This window comes from Lycorma delicatula, chromosome 5 (assembly GCF_047948215.1).
Source record: "Lycorma delicatula isolate Av1 chromosome 5, ASM4794821v1, whole genome shotgun sequence".
Lineage (NCBI taxonomy): Eukaryota > Metazoa > Arthropoda > Insecta > Hemiptera > Fulgoridae > Lycorma > Lycorma delicatula.
Window position 1 is genome coordinate 44,963,443 of NC_134459.1, and position 27,103 is coordinate 44,990,545.

Here is a 27,103-nt window from a genome sequence, read left to right on the forward strand (position 1 = left end):
TTGTTTGAATTATTTGACGTTAAATTTTCTCCATTACATTTGACAAAATCCTTTTTGTTATTATCTTAGACTTATTCTTATTAAGTGCCCATAAAAGGCTAGTAGTTTTCATTTCCGTATGGCGTCTGTGATTCTGTCTGTTTTGAGGTAGAGTTTATTGTTATTCCGTTTTTTCTTGATTTTTTCGTCCTGTACGCTGAAAGTTGCGTTTAAGTAGTTTGAACTTCTTCCTCTTTTCCTAAAAGGCTTTCCTTCTTTCGCTCAGTTGTTGTTTCCTTTCTTCCGTCCATCTATTCAAATGTGTACCTTTCTCTTTTTATCCTTTAATTATAATATCTTTTTAATTAATATTATCTTTTAATTCTTGATATTTAATATCTTGGTAACTAATGGTCTAATATAATTATATTTCATCATAAAATCTGAATAGAACTATTTACAAAAAAAAAAAACGATACCTCATCTCTTCAAATATGACTAAACAACAGTCGAGTTATGATGGAAATCGCTAGTAACAGCGAAGGAGCCGGCCTCCGTGGCGCGAGTGGTAGCGTCTCGGCCTTTTATCCGGAGGTTCCGGGTTCGAATCCCGGTCAGGCATGGCATTTTCACACACGCTACAAATCATTTCATTCTCTGAAATCCTTTGAAGCAATATATCTAACGGTGGTCCGGAGGTTAAAAAAAAAAGTAACAGCGAAGAAAATTCTTTATTTCGTTAATATTTGGGATTTTAAATTGAATCAAAAGTATCAGATATAACAGACTAATTCGTAATATAAAAGAGGATACGTAAAAATAAAAATTTTAAAAATAAATTTTATTGTGATGTGTTAAAGCGAAAATATCGACGTCACTCCGTAACTGTTGTAACAAACAATTCGTTTTGGGTTTTTTTTTAACAAATCTATGTACGATTGGAATAAATAATTGTTTTTTGTTTTAATTTGGAATTAACACTGTAATGATTTCCGTCTATTTCAATCAAAACTTTGAAAACACAATGCCTTAATTAAAACTATTCGGTTTGTACGTAAACTCTAAGAAAAATTAGATACAGTGGGATTCTTAGAATCCAGAGACATCAGAAACAAATAATTAGACTCAAATGTTAGAGATCCTATTTTCCGGTTGTGTTTTCATCTTTTATTAAATCATATGAAGGTTGTAAAGCAGGTCCATAGAAGAAAAACTTATTTTTTTTTTTACCACCGTAGATATCCTTTCCAGTAAATTGGAATGTCATAATCGGGAAACATATTAGAGCTCGTATTAAGCATCCATCTAAAACTATATTTGAAAAAGTATAAACTGCGAAAAAAATCCGTATTGGCTGAATCTGATCAAGGAAACTTACCAATTTTTCTTAATACAAAATAAAAATAACAAAAAACAAGATGTAAGTAAATTTTTTAAAATTAATTTTCATTTTGTATCTAAAATTAAAACTATATATTATTAAACTTTATAAGAATTTACTAGTTTCTAAATGCAATACATTATCACAATACAATGTCAAAACAAGCTCATCATATATGAAATTAGAATATCAAAGAAGTGTCTTTTTAGTAGAAAAATCTGCTTCTGCATCCATGTTCGTTTACTATTACAGACTCGACTGACTAAATAAAAACAAAAAAAATAAATAAATATCTTAAGAAACAATATCATAAGTACAAAAATAAGATAATCTAATAGGAATATTCTAAACAATATATTTTATAAATAATACAAGCAGAAAAAGAAAATATTTTATGAAAATGAAATAATGATTTTCACTTCATGCTTTCCAACGGATTTCCAATATTAGAACTACGAATAAAAAAGAAAGATATTCTGCAATAAATATTCTTGAGAGATAAATCATATGTAAGGAAATCATTCATAAATTTTTTCTTTTTAAAAAAAAATCGGGTCACTGGTTCCTTTACACATTTCTTTCTTTTTTCTTTTCTTTTTTTGCAACAATGTGCAATCTTCAAATAGAAATCCGAACACAATTGTGTGTTTGTGTTCGTGTGTGGCTTTTTTTTCAGTAAAAGCTGTCATATAAATAAAAGAGCAAATATGGATTCTTTCTAACGACAACTTATTGTCGCATTTTAAATCAAGATTTTTAACTACAGAGTAGAAAAAAAATCTTTCATTCGTATAAAAATAAGTATTGATTTAAATAATGGGAGGGATAAACATTTTGTTGAAACTGTTTTATAATAGAATTTTTTCAGGTTTTATCAAACTGTAAAAAAAACTATTCTCAATAGTTTTCTTTATGATTTTTTTAAATACATATCTTAAATTAAATGCACCGATTTCGATTCTTTTCTTAATTTTTTAGAAAAGTTTCTCTAATGGTCGCGTAATACTTTTTTTTCAAATAACATCAGAGAAAGAGTTTTTTATTCAATAAGTAATATGATCCCGTAAATCGTTTAAATATACATTGGTAATTGTCATGATTAAGCCGCCGGTTTAGTCTAGTGGTTAACTCGTCATCGAAAAATCAACTGATTTTCGAAGTCGATAGTTCTAAGGTTCGATTCCTTGTAAATGCAGTTGATTTTATGCTAGATGTGTATGCTGTGTGTAATATGATCCCGTAAATCGTTTAAATATACATTGGTAATTGTCATGATTAAGCCGCCGGTTTAGTCTAGTGGTTAACTCGTCATCGAAAAATCAACTGATTTTCGAAGTCGATAGTTCTAAGGTTCGATTCCTTGTAAATGCAGTTGATTTTATGCTAGATGTGTATGTTGTGGGATACCGGTGTTCTTCAGTGGTCTCAATTTTTTTTGTTTAACCTCCGGGACAACTGTTAGGTATTACTTCAGAGATGAATGAAAATTTTTTTAGCGTGTAAAAATGCCATGCCTGACCGGGATTCGAACCGGGACCCCCAGGATGAAAGGCCGAAACGCTATCACTCGCGCCACGGAGACCGGCGCGACTGATAGCTCGCGCTATTACGCTATAGTGATTAGTCAAGGTTAGCGAGTCTTCAATTCAACGCCTTTCTCCTTTGAATCAATTTCCCTTAACGAAACAACATCTTCACAGCGCAATAACTAGACAGACACAATCTGATTACAGGTAGCGACACCGTGAACATCTGTTTTTTGGTCATATTTGAAGAGATGAGGTATCGTTTTTTTCCAAATAGTTCTATTCAGATTTTATGATATGAAATATGTTTCTATTAGACTTATTAGTTACCAAAATATTATTTATTAATTATAAAATTAAAAAAACGCTGCCAATTTAAATATTTGGAAAAGTAAAAATATTTCTTGCATTTGTTTTCACACATTTCGTTTTGGATATATATTTACGACGAATAATTAACAACGTTGGAATTTATAATTGGCGGTTTGATTACATTATGTCTTTATTTTTTTAGGCTGAAGGCTATTGCAAGTATGTACTTGTATTTATTACAAACAACGGGAAAGTCTTCCATTGTATACAACGTATCAAATGTATTGTTTATAATTGTGTGTGCGTGTATGTCTTAGGTGATATTAGCGCATGCTTTTTCCGCGTACATTAATACCCATGTAACATTAGTCAAGGTTTCCATTTTTATTTCAACTCAAAGAGGGAATGAAAAGTGATCACAATCGAGTTTTGTTATTAGAAAAAAAAACGCAAAAAAATAAAATAGAACATGGTTAATAAAAATCAATAAAGTTTTGAGTTATACTACGAGTATATGACGATAATTCTTGAATTACAGCATCAAACTTTGTATATAAACGAAGGTTACTTCTTATATAGTAATAGATGTTATTAAAACTTACAAAAATCTTTAAATGAATTATGTTTTCCCTTTTATTTTACATTCCTTCTGCTATTATTCTCGATAAACCCTTCTCAATAAGTGACTTCGCGGCGGATGCAGCTACTGAATTTGGGAGGGACCATTGCAGACAAGTCACATTTTCCTACTCCCTTCTAACTGGATTTGGTATATAATATTTCATACGCTTTTATTGGATGCATATTATATTCCGAACATTTTTATACACGAAAAAAATGATAACTAGTATTGTAAAAGAGGCAAAAAGGGACGGTTTAGGCAAAACCATAGAAATGCTTAAGTTTTTTCAATTTTGTTTCGATTTATAAAAATTAAACTGTAAGTTATTCGAAGCGACCCTCACGGAGACTCCAGAAGCTTAATTAACTTTAAGCTCGGACTGCATAGTCCTAACAACTTTAATCAAAACTGCCATGCAATCAAAAAAAAAAAATATAATAATATAAAATGAGATAAAAAATTTTTATAAGATGAAGATTTAAATTAAGTTGATTTTTATTTGTTCATTTATTTCAATATTGAAATTTAATCCATTACCATCCTAAATTTTACACATTTTATTTCATACAGTAATTTATTTACGAAATAAACTCATCTCTGTGGTTACCAGTCTTAGTATACCGATCGATAATGCGATCTATATCTATTTGCATGTCGTTATGAATATGCATGAGACCAAGTGACGTCAGCCTCTCGTAATTACCTATTAAGTAACTTGCTCTACAGCTTCACCACCTTGATCTTTTAAATTGAAAATTTAACGGCATCAATGCCTCGCATATAGAAGTAATCTGATCAAGTTTTCGTCAAAATCGGTCCGATACTTTTGGAGATATAAGGTTACTTATGGGCCAATACCAAACACACGTACATACGAACATTGACATTCGCTTTTTTGAGTTCTTAGGTGTCAGAACGTCAGGATCCGGTAAAAACCGCATGTGCTCAAATTGGACCGATTACATTACTTTCCTTTCTAGAGCTGTAACTCTGCTATAGCGCTATCTAGACGGGAAAGTAAAAAGGTCTATTTACGTTAACTAAAGATTTGCATCTTGCAACTGGTTATTTGATAATGCAGTGTTGTTAAAATTCTTCAATTATTTTCAACTGGATTTTCAAAATCCAAGGTCTTTGGGTGAGCCATGGCCCGATGGCCCCCCTTGATCCATCTCTGCTTAGATGGGGCGTCATTTCTAATTTTTGTTATTACAGATATTTCATTTTTCTTCATACCTATTTTTGATAAAAATTAATAATTAAATTAAAATATTTGTATCATAGTCGTAGCATTACTTTTGTGATGTTTTTCTTTAATTAATATGAGTATTTTTAGACTCGGTCATTCTGGGATTTAAACTGTTTGATGAACTTTTTTGAGTTTAAAGATCCATCTTGAGGCAGTGTAAACTACAAAATAAATAATAATAATAAACTAGTGTGTACTATACTGAAGAAAAATTTACAGTTAGATTAGTAGTAAAACATTATTTTTTTTATTTTCTAGAGGATTGTTTTTATTCAGTTATATCTGATTAATCTGTTTTCAGTAATTTCTTCGGGATTATATGATTATATATTTATTTCCTAAATTTATGCATACGAATTCTTTTGGAACTATGAAGTACTTAGGAAAAGGAATTTGGATTATTTTATAAGAAAAAAAGATATCCTATTAGATCGACCGATTGGTAAACACCTTTGTAAACAATTAGAACTACAGTATGGATCCCACACCCTTAGGTTCCAACGGCTACCCACCGGGTTGGTCTAGTGGTGAACGCGTCTTCCCAAATCAGCTGATTTGAAAGTTGAGAGTTCCAGCGTTCAAGTCCTAGTAAAGCCAGCTATTTTTACACGGACTTGAATACTAGATCGTGGATACCGGTGTTCTTTGGTGGTTGGGTTTCAATTAACCACACATCTCAGGTATGGTCAAACTGAGAATGTACAAGACTACACTTCATTCACACTCATACATATCATCCTCATTCATCCTCTGAAGTATTATCTAAACGGTAGTTACCGGAGGCTAAACAGGAAGAAAAAAAAAAGGTTCCAACGATTAAATAACGCACCTAATACGAGAAACTATTTGCTTACTACTTTGTAATTTCAAACGAATAACGTTCATCACATTTTAGGTTTACCCTAAATTTAGAAATTTAGAAGCAAACTGATTTGCCATCATCTTTTTCGCTGAGCCGTATGTGTATTGCATGTTAACTTTTCAACTCCACCGAAATGCAGGTGATATTATTCCGTACAAATGCAGCCCTCTTTTTTTCTTCAACTACGAATGAACATTGTTGTTAACAGAGAAAGAAAATCTGAAATCATTGCTGCCTATGCCTCAGGTTTTTTCATATATCACAGATATAAAAAGTGCTGAGAAAAATAGTGTAAAATAAACCAAATAGTATTGCCCCGTTTATACATGAAGACGAAGAAATCAGGACCTAAGAAAATAGCGGAAATTGTACAGGATCCTAATGATAGGTCGAAGTAAATGGATGGAAAAGAAAATAATTTGAGGATAGAGAAGGAAAGACTGAAGTAATTTAATGTAGAAAGAGAGAAATCTGTAATTTACTTATTGCATTAAGATGGCAAAAATCGAAAAACTTTAGCAAGTTACTTATTGGAGAGGAAAATTAGTGGCTGATTTATAATTTTTTAGAATAAATCAGGGAAAAACAAGCATTCTGATGGCAAATGAATTTATTAACTACTGCAGTATACCTCTGAACAAGCGAGAAGTGATTAATAGTGAAGTAAGAAAAAAAAGCTTGAATCTATTGAAATATGATGCCACAGAAGAATGCTAAACAGAAAATGATGTCATAAAGTTAACTGTTGGTGACGTTTTGAGATGAATTGGGTTCTGTAGAAATTTTGAAAACTTTTTGAAAAGTAAATTAATTAGACATATCCTGATATATGATAATGTAGTAAAACTAAACCTAATTACGGAAGGCTACGTTGAAGGGAGGAGATTTAAAGGGTAACCAAGATTAACAAGATGAACTTATGAACTGTGGAAACTGTAAGGAACTGAAAGAAAATCATAGGCATGACCTTCAAAAGTTTCTTTTTACTTGGAAATTATTCTTTTGTTTGAGCACTAAGAATAAGATGAATGTTAATATACTCGTTCACATACGAGGGTCGTTCAATAATTAAGAGAAAAATGATTGAAAAAAAGTTATTTATTCCATGACAAACTAACTCCACTTTTCAAGATAATCCCGACATTTAGGCATTTGTCCATTCTTTCTAATAGCTTTTTCATTCTAGTAGTAAAGAAATGTTCACCTCGGTACCCGAGCCGTTCATTTAACCCATTCTTGTGCTACTTGTTGCCGAAATCTGTGCCACGTAAAACTTCTTTTATAGAATCAAGCAAAAGAGTAAACTTGATGGTGTGAGAAGATTGGGAGTGAAAGGTAGACGTGGCAATACTCTTCTCGACTCGACTTTTGAATAGCTTCCTGTGTCTTTTGAACGGTACGGGGTGGGCTTTATGGTGCAAAAGAATTTTTTGAGAGAGAGAATCAGGAAGTGTCCTCCCTACTGCAGGTTTACTTCATTTTCTAGCATGTCACAATAGAACACACGGTTGATCTTAAGGTGTTTTTCCAAAAACGTACTATAAATCGGGCTTTATAGTCCAAAAATCCTTTAGTATCACTTCGGCTGACGCGTAGATTTTTAATATGTTCCTGGCGGGTAGCTCGGATGTTTCCATTCCATATTCTGACGTTTGAATTCCGCTTCATAATGATGAATCCAAGTCTCATCATAAATTACTCGTATTTTGCGATCTAAAAAGCATTAAATTCCGCTATAAATCGTTGTTTAAGTTTTCTACAAATGTGAATTCCGATTTTGTGATTTTAATTTGACGGTCTTGGAACCCATCTGCAACACATTTTCGGTTAATTCAGCGTGTGGATAGTACATTCGCACTACAAAATTCAACAGTTTTGCAAATCTTTATGCGTCTGTCCTTGCAAAAAAGATCATTTATGAGATTTTGCAAAGCGTCAATAGAAACTTTCATCGGTTGAATATTTGTTTTTCTACCGGATTTAAATTGTTCGATCCACTCGTAAAAATTTGCAGGTTAATACAAGTTTTACCATATTATTTCAACATCCGTGAATTTCGGCTAGGTATTAAACTTTCAGAAAGGAATAATCTTATCAAGCAAAACTATTCTTTCACGATAGTCGTTCAAACTTTGCTACATTTTGAAATAAACGATAGCTTTAACACTAATGGAAATTCTTTTTGAACAGCTGTCTAACATGCCAACTAAAATGTAAGACAGGTTCGTTTTATGGTATTAAATACTTTTTCCTTTGGTACTATTTGTCTCTCTAATTATATTGAATGATTCTTTTATATAAATAAATTATAATATTAAATTTTCTCTTTATTTCACTAATGTAGATGCACATCGACCTTTATTTATTAATTTTCGATGTATACAGCGTTAAGGTGTTCAAATTCTATAAGCACATTATTTATTTCTTCAAAACAAAATATATATATATATATATATATATATAATCACTCATAAACCTAGATAAACCTGGGGGAAAAAGTAAAGACCGAAATTTACTATATGTGATAGAAAATATTTTTTTTTGTAATGTGTACATTTTCAATGAAAGGTTTTTATTCATTAATTTAAGAGAGAAAGCTCTTTGCCAGTTGTATCTTTTTTTGTGTAAAGTTATTAAGTTATTTATATTAGGGTGTTCGAGTTTACATTTAATTCTTAAGTACTTAAATTAAGAATATATGGATGAATGAATGAATTCGTTCACTGAATGGAAGATCTGTTACTTCAAAACAAAATCATAATTAAATATCTTTGAAGTATTCTAATTACATCAAGTTCCAGGGGAGTGAATGCTTTATTTGAAACATTAATTACGTTTTTTCTTCTTTTTTTTGTACGTAAGCAAATATATGATTTTAAATGGGAGTTTTGTATGATTAAATAAGTCGAGAGTGTTCGTACACATAACTGTAATGTACGCGAATATTTTCAAGTATTTTAAAACAGCTTTTCCTTCATATATTTTTATATGTGTGTGCGTGTATATATTTTACTTTTATTGTAGAAAAACCTTTTATATTTTTTTTAACCATTATTATAATAGACTCCCCCCTCTCTTTCTCTTCTTCCCATTCACTCTCTCTCTCTCTCTCTCTCTCTCTCTCTCTCTCTCTCTCTCTCTCTCCCTCTGTACGGGCTGTCACTTTAAAATAAATATTTAATTACGTTTTTATATATTTCTACTGATATAAATTTGTTAATGTAAAATTAAACCTGTCAAGTTAATTTATAAGTTTTATTCGTCAAAGAAAAAGTACATAATTATTACGTTATTTCTGTTTGTGTTCGTTCACCGAGTGAATAATCAATAATGTTTAGCGTAATAGAGTTAGTCCTTTTTTTTATTCTCTGTTTATTATCACGTTTTTCTATAATAATTGTTTAAATATCGTTAAATATTATAACAAAAATACCATAAATAATATTTATTTTATTTAGTTTTTCTTTGAGAGTAATTTATTCTAAATGATTATTTCCATATTTTTTTTATATTTTTTATTAGTGGTTAAATATTTAACTTTCATATTTTTTTCTTATCTTTTATGTTTATATAGAATTACGCAGTTTTTGTTTAACAAATAATAACAATTTAAATAATAACAGGCTTACGGCTCTCTTACAATTCCTAGATTATAAATGAATTTTGTAGCGTGTGAAAAATGTCATGTCTGACCGGGATTCGAACCCGGATCTTCCTGATAAAAGGCTTAGATGCTACCGCGTCAAACATTACAAGTATTTTTAAGTAAGCAGGCGTAGCATAAAAATCAATGATATTTAGATAATAAGATATATTTGCTTGTATGATTACAGATTTACAGCAAGACATATTCATAGGCTGCTAGATATTTTTCAACAAATTTTAATTTAAAAGTAAATAATAATTTTATTTAAAAAAATATATATCAGTTTCTTAAGTAGGTTTATTAGTTCCAGATTTCTTCATTTTTCTCATTCTTAACTCAAGAAAAATTTATTTTTCAATATTCTTTTAAATAAAACGTTGAACGATGTACAGAACAAGAATTATATTTAAGTCACCGTTTATCATCCTCATTACTAATCGACTATTGATACGAGTTTTGATACGAAGTTACCAATGTTTTTTAATCGTTATTATTTCAAGTAATACTATTCGTAAATAATATTTATACATCAATGTGTTGCTCACTTCTTGCGTATAGTTACCCTGAGAGATTTATGGGCGGAATGAGTCCTTGTTTGATGGATACAAACCCCTTCAGTAATTGTACAAAATGGACAGCCCCTTAATTTGAGATCCTTGTTAAGCAGTTCCGAGCCAATTAATCCTTTTTGATACGTACGTACATATAAATCTGACTTGTCGGTATAGGCTAGATGTAATTTCTATCGTAGACGTTTTAAATGTGTATATGAGATAACCTGTTGGGTAGTTGAATAAGAATTACAGGTAAAGTGCTTATCGTATTATGACGAGCTTCATGATATTTTCTATAAAAACAATTATAAAGATTAAAAAACACGATTGCCAAAAATTACAACTAAAAAAAAAACAAGGTGTGGAAATTGTTAAGATTCAGGTTTCATTTCCTCCTTTTTTTTTTTTAAATAAAAATTTTCACTTTTTTCTTACTCTTATTAAATGTATTTGTATAAATTAAAGTTAACTTACCAACAATTTTCAAAATATATTTCCAAGTCCTTTCGGAGCCGTCATCATCAGGGATTTCTTATAAGATATTAATTCAAAATTCATATGTCATATGTATAATTATATTTAAATTAAAAATTCTTACGTTAATAGTCGGTCAAGTTCTTACGTAATAGTCGGTCGTCAAAATAAAAATAATTTGTACGTCAATAGACTAACGTAATGTCCGTAAGATGTTTGCGACTTTTATTTTTTTTTATTTCCTGACGACCGACTATGAACATAATAATTTTTAATTTAAATATAATTTTACATTTGAATTAACATTTTAAACATCTTACGGACATGACATTACAGTCTTATGACGTACAAATTATTTTTATTTCTTGACGACCGATTATTATGAACGTAACAATTTTTAATTTAAATATACTTTTATAGGTATGACATATGAATTTTGAATTAACATCGTATAAGAAATCCCTGATGATGGAATAACGGCTCCGAAAGTGCTTGAAAATTGTTGGTAAGTGGAACTTTAATTTGTACAATCGTATTAATACCACGGTAGTTTAGTAAATTAAATCTGAATGGATTTTTCTTATGCTTTGTTGTTAGTCAGTCTTATTCCATCTTTCAAAGACTCAACATGTATTTATTACGAATGTAATAAATACATGTGTGTATATATATAAAATTACCAAGTTAAAAAATTATAATAAAAATAATTTATAACCGAAATAAAGAATTTTATTTATTTGAAAGAACCAACAAATAATAAAACATTTATAATAAATAATTAAACCAAACCCAGGTATTGAACCAAGGCGGCATATTATTCGACAGATGTTTTGGTCTTCTGAGCCGGATATAATTTGAAACTTTGAAAAATAATTTTTGACTACGGATAAAATCTGAAATTTTGAAGAATCATCATCTTCATCTTCCAGAATCATGGATATACGTAATCATCATTTACGTAATATCTTTGTTAATTGATTCGCCTTACAATTCCGTAGAGAAAGTAAATATTTTTAAATAACTCTTTTTGGAAGAGTAGCGTATGAAAAATGCCATGCCTGACCGGGATTCGAACCCAGGACCTCTGGATGAAAGGCCGAGACGCTATCACAAGCGCCACGGAGGCCGGCCGATTTATTTTTGCATAATATGTTTCATCTGTTGAATTTTAAAGTTCTTTGATCGTTAAAAATAATTCTTTATGCATATGTGAGCGCGCGCGTGTACGTGTAATGTGTAATATAATATAATATTTTCATACTCAGTACTACTAAATTCAGAAGAGGTGTTTTCTTCCTTATAAAAATCTAGTTTGTTTATTACCATTTTACAACAATATTTATTATTGTAATATAAAAGATAAAATGTGTAGTCTTATAATAGGGCTATAGGTCGCGGATGGACCAGTTTTGTTTGAATCACTTGGCATTTAAATACCAAATCAACGTATAAAAAATGAACTGGTTCATAGTAGTAACCGAGAGGAGACTCGTCTTAACCGGTTTTATATTGATGTTATATTAGTATGTAACGTAACTTATACGTAAGCGAGTGCATCTTTGCTTAAGCCTATACTCGTCCATTGAAGGAAAGTGGTCCAATTTATGCAAAAGGTCCTCCGATCTTAGACGATATGGTACCGTGTTCGGATTGCTAAATTGAAATTTCTTCGTTCTTTAATGTTGTTACTCGTTACCTAATTTAACCCCGTCTTTTCTTTCTTCTTCTAATTCTGTTTTAAAATTGTTGTTTAGTTGTTATTTCGCATTAAAACTCTTCAGTTTGTTGTTTCTTGTATATCTGGTTTTGAAAGATCTTGCTTTATTTTGAAGGCCATCTTTTTGTAGTAATATTGCTGACATTTAATAATTACATTCTGATTTCGTTCTCTGTCTTAACTATTAGCAACTGGACTAAATATTTATATGCTCTTCTTTCGTATAATAATAATAATTGTCGCGCACCCTTTTTACTCTTTAATTAAATTTGGTTTCGTTATTATTATTATTAATTATTTATTAAAAGTTTCTACGTATTTTTTTAATTTTTTAACATTGTGAAATATCTCCCTGAGTAAAAAAAAGAAAATATTTCTTCACTTGTAATTAAAATGAAATGATTTACACTGTTTTTTTAATTATTGCTTGTTCTGTAATACAATTAATATTCATGATCTGTGAAGGTTACTTGTCTTCTCCTCCATAATTGTGTACGTATAATTAATTGATTATTTCCATTTAGATCTAAATATACATTTAATTTTGCCATATAATTCACTTTTGTTTTTATAAAATGATTTATCAGAATAAAAAAATTTGGGCTATCTACCTATCTATCTTTAGATAGATTTTTAATTACTTTTTCAATTCTAATTATTATATTTTATTTATATAATAATAAACCGATTCGTTCACTTCAAAATAAAGAGAAAAGAAGAAGCCACAATTTATCCTACAAAAAATATTACATTACGAGACAAATACATAATATTTTTTTCCGTCTACCTCTATTTCTTTATCTTAATTCTTGGTGTTTATTTGTATTCTCTTGATCTGCGTTAAGAAATACTCAATTAAAATATAAAAGACCTGTGTGCAGTGTGTACACAGTGTAATTTACTAGGAGATGTCCTGCCGTTCCAGGGACTTGTTTCCCATTCTTTGACTGCATAATTAAATATATGACAGAAATGTTTGACGAATAAATTTGATACTAATTTTTTTCTAATAAAACATGATTTTGTCACAGATTGAAATTTCGTTATCAAGTTTTATAGTAAATTAAAAACAACTGTTTTAAAATCGGATTGGGTGATTGTTTGAACAAAGATTAAAATAATGTAAAAAAAAAATCATTTAAATTAAAAAAATCGAATTAAAAAAGAAAATTGGCTCAAAGTATCAATACTTATTATCAGTGAACACTATAATGATGTGCAGTCTGTATTTTTCCTTTCTCGTTCATTTAATTAGCGATGGAATTTTCAATTTCTAATTAATGGTTTTTCAGATTTTTTCAAATAAATTTATTAAATTTTTTATTGTAACAGACAACTGACTGTCAAAAGTTTCAAAATGTAGAAATATTATGAAAGATTTATTTATATAGTATTTTTCTTTTCCATTCTTTTTTTCCGTTTAGCCTCCGGAACCACCATAAGGTATTATTTCAGAGGATGAATGAGAATGATATATATTAATGAACTGAAAACTGTAAAAGACTACAGTATCGACCATTCCTGAGATGTGTGGTTATTTGAAACCCAACCACCAAAGAACACCGGTATCCACGATCTAGTAGTATTCATATCCGTATAAAAGTAAATGCCTTTACTGGGATTTCAATCTTAAAATTCTCGACTTCTAAATCAGCTGATTTGCGATGACGAGTTCACCACTAGACCAACTCGGTGGATTTTCTTTTCCATTATTTCTCTAAAATTACGCAACTATAATATCAATGCGCAACATAAAACTAAAAATCGTATTATATTTGAGATCCGCCTGACATGCCAAACTCATTGACATATGAGCTTCTTATTTCATGTTTGTGAGATAAGTGTTTTATACGTTTTCTATTTATAAGTGTTTATAAGTGTTTTATACCTAAATTAACTAATTCAGACATCAAGGACAATGCGAAATCTGTTGTTTGGAATCTTTATTTTAGTAATTTATTAAATGTGCCTTAAAGGGTAAAAAATAAATTTCTGCAAAGTGCTTTTCATGCGGTTTGGTCATACATATCAGGGACATGTGTATGTGATTTTCACTCTTTAACGATTTGGCGTGATGGAATGTATATGTTAAAGTAAATAATGAATGCCGGAATGGGTTAAGATTAAGAGATGGATGCGACAGGATGTATATTTTCTCCTTTGCTCTTTAATGTGTACTATGAGACTATTATGAAGGAAGTATTTCACAATGAATCGTCTTTGATTTTAGTGAATGGCGTACCAATTAAAATAAACAGATAATACTGTTTTACCGGTCGAGCGTATTTAATATTTGCAAAAGAATTGTTAAGAAAGTATGAGGTTAGGTTGGCTTATGGGCTAAAAATGGATTTAAATTTAACAAAGATTATTGTTTTCATAAAAACGCCTGAACATTTGGATAATTTTTATTTACAGCCTATCAAATTATTGAATATGGTTTAAAGGTACAAATATTTGGGAACTTAAACTATTGACGGTTTGCAGTATATTGAAAACGAGAAAAATTGCTTATAATTCTTTCTTAAATATGAGGAAGCTCTTTTCCTTTAGTAATTAAAAATAAACCATAAAGTGCGCATTTAAGATGTTGTGTCTTCCAGTATGGTCTGGTTAAGAAGATTGATGCATTTGAAATATGTTTATATAGATGAATGTTTCGATCATGTGAAGATCACAAATGAACTGCTTTCCGTAGACTTCATAAAGAAATGGAATCTGAATTAAAAACAAGGAAATTGTTAAACTTAGCTCATGTTATGAGGAAACAAAGATATCAGCTATTAGGAATAATTAATTATTCAAGGCAAAATAGTAAGGAAAACTTGTCTAGGCATAAAACACATGTCCTGCATTTAGAACTTGGGGGAGTGGTTTAACTACTCATCAGGGAATTTTTTTTTATTATAACCGCGGTTTACAATTTTCAGATAGTCATGTTGATCGTCGAACTTCGAAACAATATGGAACCTCACGAAAAAAAAAAAGAAGAAATACATTTTTTTTGTCTTCAGTCATTTGACTGGTTTGATGCAGCTCTCCAAGATTCCCTATCTAGTGCTAGTCGTTTCATTTCAGTATACCCTCTACATCCTACATCCCTAACAATTTGTTTTACATATTCCAAAAGTGGCCTGCCTACACAATTTTTTCCTTCTATCTGTCCTTCCAATATTAAAGCGACTATTCCAGGATGCCTTAGTATGTAGCCTATAAGTCTGTCTGTCATGTTAGCAATTGTTCTTCTATCTCTGTATCTGAACCCTAATTTTTTTTAAATGCTGAATATTTTATTCCAGTTTAAGTTATCGAATGCCTTTTCTAGGTCTATAAACGCCAAGTATGTTGGTTTGTTTTTCTTTAATCTTCCTTCTACTATTAATCTGAGACCTAAAATTGCTTCCCTTGTCCCTATACTTTTCCTGAAACCAGATTGGTCTTCTCCTAACACTTCTTCCACTCTCCTCTCAATTCTTCTGAATAGAATTCTAGTTAAGATTTTTGAAGCATGACTAGTTAAACTAGTTGTTCTGTATTCTTCACATTTATCTGCCCCTGCTTTCTTTGGTATCATGACTATAACACTTTTTTTGAAGTCTGACGGAAATTCCCCTTTTTCATAAATATTACACACCAGTTTGTATAATCTATCAATCCCTTCCTCACCTACACTGCGCAGTAATTCTACAGGTATTCCGTCTATTCCAGGAGCCTTTCTGCCATTTAAATCTTTTAATGCTCTCTTAAATTCAGATCTCAGTATTGTTTCTCCCATTTCATCCTCCTGAACTTCCTCTTCTTCCTCTATAACACCATTTTCTAATTCATTTCCACCGTATAACTCTTCAATATATTCCACCCATCTATCGACTTTACCTTTCGTATTATATATTGGTGTACCATCTTTGTTTAACACATTGACTTATTATTAGATTTTAATTTATGTACCCCAAAAGTTTCCTTAACTTTCCTGTATGCTCCGTCTATTTTACCAATGTTCATTTAACACTTTTCTTTAATCCACTCTTCTTTCGCCAGTTTGCATTTCCTGTTTATAGCATTTCTTAATTGCCGATAGTTTTTTACTTTCTTCATCACTAGCATTCTTATATTTTCTACGTTCATCCATCAGCTGCAATATATCGTCTGAAACCCAAGGTTTTCTACCAGTTCTCTTTATTCCGCCCAAGTTTGCTTCTGCTGATTTAAGAATTTCCTTTTTAACTTTCTCACATTCTTCTTCTACATTTTCTACCTTATCTTTTTTACTCAGACCTCTTCCGATGCCCTCAAAAATCTTCTTTACCTCCTCTTCCTCAAGCTTTTCTAAATTCCACCGATTCATCTGACACCTTTTCTTCAGGTTTTTAAACCCCAATCTACATTTCATTATCACATTATCTACATTCCATTTTATTTTATTATGGTCGCTATCAATGTCTGCTCCAGGGTAAGTTTTGCAGTCAACGAGTTGATTTCTAAATCTTTGCTTAACCATGATATAATCTATCTGATACCTTGCAGTATCGCCTGGCTTTTTCCAAGTGTATATTCTTCTATTATGAATTTTAAATTGGGTGTTGGCAATTACTAAATTATATATATTTATATATACTCAGTCAAAACAAAATTAAACTAATAGAATAAGAATTATATATAAAACAAAATACTCAAAAAAAAAAAAAATTAAATCATACATTTTTAATAAAAAAAATTAAATAAAGCAAATGTAATAAAAAAAATAGGAAAACAATGAAGTAATAAAACAAAACATTCACGAACACATTAACTAATATATATATATATATATATATCTGTCCTACTTCTTTCATTAACAGCTTGCTAAATATTCGCTGTATCTTATTTCAAAATATGTTTTAAAATTTCTAGTTTACCAGTAAGAAAAAAAAATACAAAACAAAAAATTACAAAAATATATTTGATTATAAATATATTATAAATTTTTAATTATTTTTTTTAAAAAGCTTTTATTTAACTAATATTAATATTAGCATTAATAAAAAAAGGAAACAAATTAGAAAACCCCTCTAAAAAGTAAAAAATAAGAATTAAATCAAATTGAGAATTTTAAACAAAAAAATATAATATATTAACAAATATAAAAATATACTGAAAAGTAAAAAATAAATTATATAAATATTTAATATATAACCATAAATAAAAAATAAATAAATGTAATAATGATTAAATTTTAAAATTAAAAGTAATGAAAATATTTAGTTAAATAAAAACGTGGCGCAGTTTTATAATTTATTTAAAACAACACAACATTTATTTTTACAACAATTAATCTTTATTTTTATTTTCAATAACGACGCGAGGAGGCGGAAAGGTCTGCTGGAACCTTTCCAGTTGAGCCCGACTAGCTACAAGTAACAATCTGGGAAAATGGACCCACTCGCATTCTTTGTACGTGTTCTCACATATTTGAAGTTCATCTTCGAATTATACTTGTAATCTCAGCCAAACTGAACGCACGCTTTCCGCTAAAAGTTTCGTTTTAATTAATTATGAATTTTTATTTAACGAATTCATAATTACGATTACAATTATAATAATGATAATAATTAATATTTTTTTAGATTACCAGCAAAATGTAATAACTTTGTGCAAGATTTCTAAATTTAATTTTTATTTTTAATGTTATTAACCCTTAAAGGTCATCTCGGTGCAAATTTGAACCATCAAAGAATTAAAACTTGAGATATTTTATTATAGATAAATATAGTATATATATACTAAACAACCTCATTAAACAAAAAATATGTTTTAAAATATAGCAAATGTCTATAAATACTTATTCAAAAACATTGTTATAAAAACGCCACGCTTTTATTTAACTAATTATTTTCATTACTTTTAATTTTAAAATTTAATCATTAGTACATTTATTTATTGGTTATTTATTAGATGTTTATATAATTTATTTTTTACTTTTCAGTGCATTTTTATATTTGTTTAATATATTATATATTTTTTTTTAAATTGTCAATTTGATTTAATTCTTATTTTTTACTTTTTAGAGGGGTTTTCTAATTTGTTTCCTTTTTTTTATTAATGTTAATGTTAGTTAAATAAATGCTTTTTTGAAAAATCATTTTTTATATATAATCAAATATATTTTTGTAATTTTTTTGTTTTTTTGTAGTTTTTTTTAAGACAAAAGTAAAAATATTTATTTTTACACATCGAAGTTACATACGTTTACCAAATTTCATTGATTTTCATACGATAGATCAAAAGATTTATCAGTTGCAAGATTTGATTATTCCTAAAGCGAGTTAAATTAAAGCTTTTAAAAAGTTTGAGGATTTTTCACCATTAAACCGGATACTAAAATTTCATAAAATATTTCATAATGATCGTGTGCTATTTTTTAATGATATATTTACAGATTTCTAAATAAGTATCTCTGTTAAAAGTTAAATTGGTCGATCTTTCTCTGATAATATGATTCATTTTTGTTAAATTTTGTAAGTTACAATGTTTTTTTTATAGTTTTTACTCTTCCGATAAATAAAGCTAGAAGAATAGCTGTATTAAAGGGGAAAGGAAAGTATGGTGATCATATCAGAAATGGAGAGTCGGTTTTTTTGCAAATCTTTTTAGCGTCGAACTAGTTTTTTTTTTTTTTTAACCTCCGGGACCACCGTTAGGTATTGCTTCAGAGGATGAGATGAATGATTTGTAGCGTGTGAAAATGCCATCCCTAAAAAAAAATAGTTCATTTAGGCCAAAAAAAACATATATAAATGTATATATATATATATGTTCGTACTTATGGAAGATATTGCAACAAAAAAAAATTTCGAATATTATTCAGGGGCACTTTAGAAGAAAAAACTTTGGCAAGTTTGTTTCCAACGCATATATAAATAATCAAAACAAAATCAACCGCCACTGATTGAAATTGAAATTATTGTCCTCCTTTCGGTTTTAATATTAAACTTCTTTTTTATTCGATTTTGTACATGATATAACTATCTTTACGTTATTTTATTGTAATTACGAAAACTTTCAACGGAAATATCCATTTCGACGATCCCTGAATCCATTTTGACTAGTTTCAGCGTGACGTCTGTCCGTATGTATGCACTTATCTCTCATATCTCAAAAACGATTAGCCGTAAAACGTAGAAATTTTAGATTTAGGACTGTTGTAACAACTAGTTGTGCACCTCCCTTTTAGATTGCAATCGAATGGACCAAACGTAAGTCCAAAATCCCCAAAAAGTTGGAAATTGGACTTGCAGTAATAAGCCCTCATTGAGAGCTTTTCAACAATATGTGTTACTGTTTTCGTTGGTACCAGAGTTATAGCCAAATAAAATTTTGATTAATGAAATATCTGCATCTTAAGCGACGGCACATCGGTTCGAAGCAGACTTTTTTAACTGTTTTTTTAATTTAAATGTATTGGCTTATTAATAATTATTAACCTCTGATTGTAAAAAAAAAAATTACAATAAATGATAATTCAATAATAACGATTAAAAAAAGGTATGAAAATAAATCAGAAGTTATTAATGAAATAAAATTTTATGTACTTTTCACTTAAAGAAAAAAAAATGTATATGTGTAATTTAGTAGGCGTACAAGGAAGTCGTGTAGTTTCCACATCGGATTTTAAGGCCTTTATTAAAGGCGGTGTTAGATTTACAGAGAATTTTACTTCCGCAGATTTGTTAAGCTTAACCTATTTATGAATATTTTTATATAACATTTTTCTTTTTTTAATTATTCCAACCATCTAAAAAATATAAATTCCGTTTTCGTAATTTTTTAAAAATTTCTTTATATTTTTTTTTCTTCTCCTCGCGCCGGATCTGCAGTTAACTATTACACAGCCCACAGGAGTGTCCTTTACTCTAACGGGCCTCCACGTTTCGGCCCGCCGGTCAAATCTTACTTTGCGCCCGCCTCAAACCCCCAGAGTAGGATCCACAAGGCCCGGCTATGCCGTTCCTGGGTACCCATGCCGGGAGCCGGGACTCGGTCTTTATGCCAGTGCCTCTAACGGGGACACCCAGAGTGGACCATCCCTGCCGGGACTCGGTCTTTTTCGCTCCGGAGTGAGAGAGTCCCCATGCCTCATCGCTACCGCCCACTCGTGCAAGCACGCGCGAACGGCAGCTCCACAGAGGGCTGTCCCTCATCCCCGAGCCCCCCGATCAACCCGATCCTTCTCCTGAAGAACCCTCGTCACGAACCCTGCAATGGTATCAAAACTCTTGGGGCTCCGCAACATGGTAACTATGATGTTCTCGCTGAGCGGTCCGGTAATCGCCGAGTAAGGAAGGCGGTAATCAAACCGCTGTGGGCAGCAGAACACCACGTGCTCTGAGGTATCCGGCTCGCCACAGTAAGGGCAATAGGGGAAATTTTTTGTTTTTTTTATTACTTATATTTATTTAAATATTTTTTATGAAAATAAAAATAAGATTTCTGTTGACTGAATTGCAAAGAATTTCTGACAAAGCCGGAAATTGATTTTGAAATTCATTTTTCATTTTGCAGAGAAAAAGCGTTACAAGGTATTATATTCCCGGCTACACCGGTCAAGTCATGCAATGTTTCATCAGCTTTTTTTATTTGAATGTTATTTCAACTTAACTGATTAATTTATTATTGTACTAGTTTTCTCTTTTTTTTTACTGTTTGTCAATCCTTTTTGTTATTTTTAGTTCAATCGATTCTGATGCATTTTGTATCTGTAATTCTCTTTTATTTCGAGTTTTATTTCATTTTTTTGATTTTATTATTGTCTTTATTTACCATAAATTATACTGTAAGTTCTGTTGGTTAAAAAAGCGTGTTTTAAGTGAATGCCATTATTTAATATTCTTATGTAAATGTAAATAAATACATTATTTTCGTCAACTTCACTTACTTCTTGCATTTCCTTTTCTTTTTTTTTTATCTTTCCCATCAACATTCTTCTTTTATTAAAAGATATCTCTATTATTTCGAAAAGTTTCATTGATTTTACGATAAATCGTTGTTTTGTTTTCATAAATAATAATGAATAAAATTAATTGTATAATATTTTAATGTTTATAAAAAATTCTTTGTTTAATATTTAAATTATTTAAAAAAATGCCTATTTATTTAGTAATGACACGCTAGACCTTCATGGTAAGACAAACGTTCACAGATCCATGATGTGTTTGTTTTGTTTGTTAATCTTACAGCTTAAGGTATTTCGTGATTTTTATTTTCATTTCTTTAGTACATTTCCTTTCTAATACAACTTCCTTCGACCTTCTATGTTTTTATTTCCTTTTTTGTAATATGCTTTCCTCTTTTTTTTTTACTTTCGTTTATATTAACGTTGGTATTACTCAAGAAACAGGTCAGTTTTATTTAAAAAAATCTGATGTGGACTCCACATGATTTGCTTGTACGCCTACTAAATTACATATATACTTTTTTTTTTAATGAAAATTACATAAAATTTTACTTCACTAATAAATTTTCATATATTTTTTTGTTATTATTGAATTATTATTTATCGTAAAAACTTTTTTTTACAATCAAGGTTAATAATGATTAATAAAACAATATATTTAAATTAAAAAAAAAGGAGATGAAGTCTGATTCGAACCGATGTGCTTCCCCTTCATCCAAATATTTCATTAATTAAAATTTTATTTGGCTGTAACTGGAGCCGATGAAAATAAATACCACTTATGCTATATCGTTGAAAAGCTCTCAATGAGGGCTTATTAATGAGAATCCAAATATTTTTGATTTTGGGCTTTTTGGACTCTTTTGGTTCACTCGATTGCAATCAAAATGGGAGGTACACAACTAGATTTTACAACAGTGATAAATCCAAAATTTCCTACGGCTAATCGTTTTTCGGTTATGCGAAATACATACGTACAGACATCACATCAAACTATTTAAAATGTATTCAGGGATGGTCAAAATGGATATTTCCGTTGAAATCTGAAAACCGAAATTTTTCGCGATCAAAATACTTCCTTTACTTCGTACAAGGAAGTAATAAGTAAATTTATAATATTTTGTCAGTTTATTTTCTTATTTATTAATATAAAATATTTTGTACAATCGAGTATCAACCATAACGGTCAAGGTTTAACTATGTTCAAACGGCATCGTTATATAAGATATTTTTGTTCTACTTGTTTTGCTTTTGATTACCTGTGTTATTATTATAAACTCTTATTCTCTTTCTCTTATGTAATTTATTAAAATTTCTAGGGAATATTCGCTTTTATTTATTTATTTTTCGACGAAAATAGTATATTGTTTCAAATTAAATTTGATTTATTTATTTAATATGGTGAAATATGAAATTTGTGCGCAGTTTTCTTTAATTTTTATAATTCAAGTTCTTTAAAAGTCACGTGACATTTGCGAATGACTATCAATGTTATTTATTTGTAGTTTATAAATGCTGCGTGTAATTATTAATTTTAAATTAGTTCATTTGTAATTATAATATGAACATATGTTACAACGAGTAACCTTGTTCATAGTGTTTCTTTACTGGTTACCGATATTTCTTTGTACGTTGACCATTTGTTGAATTTACTTAACCTTATCTATTGACTAAGAAGTTAATAAAAAATGAAATTTTATTATAACTAAAGAAATAAAAATATTTTTTAAAAGCCTTCTGACAGGTCTAAATTATTTTTAATTGTTTTAAAATTTGAAGGATTAAACGAAAGTAATTTTGGATTGTACACATTGTAATATATATATGCCAATCTCACTGACGCACTTCCAGTTGATCTCTTCGCACTACATGCAAAGCTTTCTCTGAGTTCTTCCACAGCAGCTTCAGAGACACATGGGTGTCCTGGTGATTTTTTAGAAATCACTAGGACGCTCAGGTGATGAAACAACCTGTCCTAACGAAAGTTTGGTACCAACAGTAAATTGTATGCCTAATAGGAGACTCCCTACTATAATCTCGACGAAAATGACTCTGAACTTCAGTTGCTGACTGCAAATGGTGAAATCAAAACACACAGCGAACATGTTCCGCTCCAGTAAATCTATCCATTTTTAACAACACTGGTGACAGCTGATGGCCGAATTCGGTACTAATGAACTAATCAGTCATATCTTGATATGTTTTCCTATGAAATGAAACCTCAACCGAATCTGTAGGTTATTAAATACATTTTTATATCCATTTGAAGTTGTGAAGTCCCTTTGGAATTACCTGGTATTATAAAAACAGGTATTAAAATTAAATGTTTTATTTTGTTTACACGTAATTAATAAAAAATAATAACATTTTTTAATTTAAATATGAATAGAAAAAACAAATAGATAATTTAAAAAAGTAACAAATCTACCAAGAAAACGTGGATTTACAAAACTGACAAGGCACCTGACAATTTTGAAATTATTATCTATTAAATAAATAAAATAACAGAAGAGATTAAAGTAGTAAACAAAAAATATGTCTTCTTTATTCTCTTAAAAATACAACATATTAATGAAACCATTAGGAAATAAAAGCGAAATATATTCATATAGACCTGTTAACATCTAAAAGCAAACGGTATTACGTGAATTATAGTATGTGAAAAAATAAAACTGGAATGTATCCAGAAACCTAAATGCAGACAATTTACATTTGCTGCGGAAAAAACTAACATATCTCTCCTCACTTGGATAAATTCCAAATAAAAATGTTTAATAAAACAGAAAAATATTTAATATCGATATTTTCGTGTGTATTTACACAAAATAAATAATTATGTAAAAAACTATAAATATGTTTTATATGTTACAACACATATTTGTTAGAAACCTGTTTCCTATTTACGTTTTATTATTGGATGATTTCATTACAGCGTATCATACGACAATAAATATAAAGCACGGATATTAATATTTTTTTTCATTTGACAGTAAGTGGGTACATTATTAAATATATTCTTGACAAATACTATATAAATCTGCTGCAGTAGTAATACAGCTATAGCTGGAAAATAAAACAAAAAACCAGTTCAGCGTAATTTTATTGAAAAGAATTTATAAAAATATATTAAGGTATTGAAAATACTTGTATTTTTTTAAAGAACACGAATAATAAAAGTAAGTGTAAATAGATGTAATATTTTTAAGTTAATATGTTTGAAAAACTTAAAAATTGTATGAAGAGATCTCATTCCCATTTTTTTAAGGTTTTAATTAGATACGACTACAACTGACTTTATATTGTAAAGATAAACACGTAAATTTAATTAGTAACTTCCAGGATATGAAATGAGCTCCATTTTGAATAAATTTGAATTATTACACGACTACCTAATAAGGAGTGTAATGTATTTAGGGTGTATACTCGTATATGTATGTATTTTGCATTTGACCGTGGCAGCACAACGGATGAACCGATTTAGATGTTTGACCCCATGTTGGAATTCTTACGTTACCCGGGAATTTCGTAGGCTCTCTCTCTCTCTCTCTCTCTCTCTCTCTCTATATATATATATATATATATATATATATATATATATATATATATTGTGACCTGAATCTTAACTGTATGATTCGAACTTGAATCAATCGAATGAATAATATTACAAAAGTAATAGAATTAAATTTAAGTAGAATAATATTAAATAAATTTAAAAAAAATATGTATAGTAATAATGGGCTTCTCGAGGGGACTGCGTGTGAGGTTAAAGTGGTGATGCGAGCACCTCGTGCGAGGCTAAACCAATCATCACCATCAACTGGTATCAAACGGGGTGCCCCTGGAGTGCTGTTTAGGGAGGCACAGTAGGTGCTCTTATATCTCTGCAAAAATCGTCTGATTTTCAAAATTTAAACGAGGTATTTGTTAGTATATTGAAGGCTAACTTTTTCATGCATCAGTTACACTCTCGATCTAACAGATCACGGTTATTCGAAATTTTGTTATATTTTCGCAACCGATCTTCTGACTTTCAATAATCAAACTGGGTATTTGCTAGTATAATACAAAATCACGATGGAACCAAAGCAAAACAAAAATTAACTGATATACTCAGAAATGAGTATTATCTTATTTAACGCTACTTAGCATACAACGGCTGAACCGTTTAGATGTATGACTCCTCGTTGGAATCCTTATATTACCTGGAGTGTTATAGGTTACTATTTAAATATATATGTATATATGTACATTTTTATGTATATGTATGTTTAAATAAATTTTTTTTAAATTTGAAAAAGACATTACAATACATACAAAATTGTCACCCGCACGCTCTTTAATTATCCTATATTAAAGAGCAATGTTTTTTTAATTTTTAATATTTATCTCTTGTATTGGAATTAAGAATGAATTTATTGTTTCCTCAATTGCGGTTTCCTGCAGTGGTATAGCAAAAATTGACCTATGCGGGTGTGTAACGATATACATAAAATTGCGGGTATTTGAGCTATGTGGGTATACATATGTATATCATTTACTGTACAATATTATATACGAGTATGTATATATATATAATATTTTATTATATAATTGTAACAGATTTGAATATTTTTTTAGCGAAATCTAGGGAAAAGAATACATACAAGATGTGTTACAAGTAGAGTTATCCTATACAAATGATTTTTGTAGAAATGATGTTGAAATACCATATCTCATGAAATTCATTATTCTAAAAGTTAACGTTTTAATCATCATTAGGGTCTTGTAAGTATTGAACTCCTATTGTTTTTTACTTCCATTGTTCTCGACATTCTGCCTGTCTGTTTGTCCGTCCGTCGCAATAGATGTTTCTTAAATTATACGCGTTTAATAGGTAAAATGTAAAATTCATGTCTTCTGTATTAAGTAAGTGGCCTTAATGTAAAATGTACCGATAATTCTTTTCCTTTTAGGGGTTTCACCTCGAAAGTAAGACGGGGAGACTTTTTTCACATTCAGACGTCGGGGGTATTGAAGGGAATTTTTCACTTTTAAAATCTAGATTATTTAATATAAGATTAGTAGAAGAATTTTAATTAGTAAAGGAATTTTCTTCATCCATATCTAATTGACAAGACCAAAAACTCAAAAATATTCTTTAATTATTCACAGAAATATTTATTTCTTCATTGACACTTTTAAGAGAAATAAAGTGAATCTATATTTTTTTATAAATACCTAATTCCCTGCTCTTGATTTAAAAAATTCGGTCAGATATTTTTACTTATTTATTTAACATCAATAAATATTTAGTATTACATTTTTTTTAGGTATTATGTAATGCTTAAAAATAAGTATTTGAGAATTTAATATAATTTGCTTTGCGTTTTATTTGTTTCTGTATCTTTAGGATTCTTCGTACTAAAAAAAAATTGTAAATTTTTTTACTTCTAGTTTCATTGAAAAGTAAATAGATTTATCTCAAGAATTAGTTGTTGTATATTAAAACTAATACATGTAATTTTATGATTGTAAATTAATTGTTTTTTCTTTTTTTTCAAAATATAGCATTGTCTCCCATGAAGAAAGGGAGAAACTTTCAGGACATGTTCTACTAGTGAAAATAATGAAAAAAGTTCATATATACATAGGTTTTGAATTTTTTTTTTCGAGTTACGGTTAGCGAGTCACCCGGATTTCAGCTCTTCTAATAAAGATAATCCCTACTGAAATTATTGGGACCGAAATAAAGGTGTAAAGTCCGTGTGTTTATTTTATGGATTTTGCTGGGAAATAGGGTAAAACAGGTCCCAGAACTGTAGCTCCATTAGTTTTTATGATATCCGACGTAAAACACAAAATTCGGTTTAGAA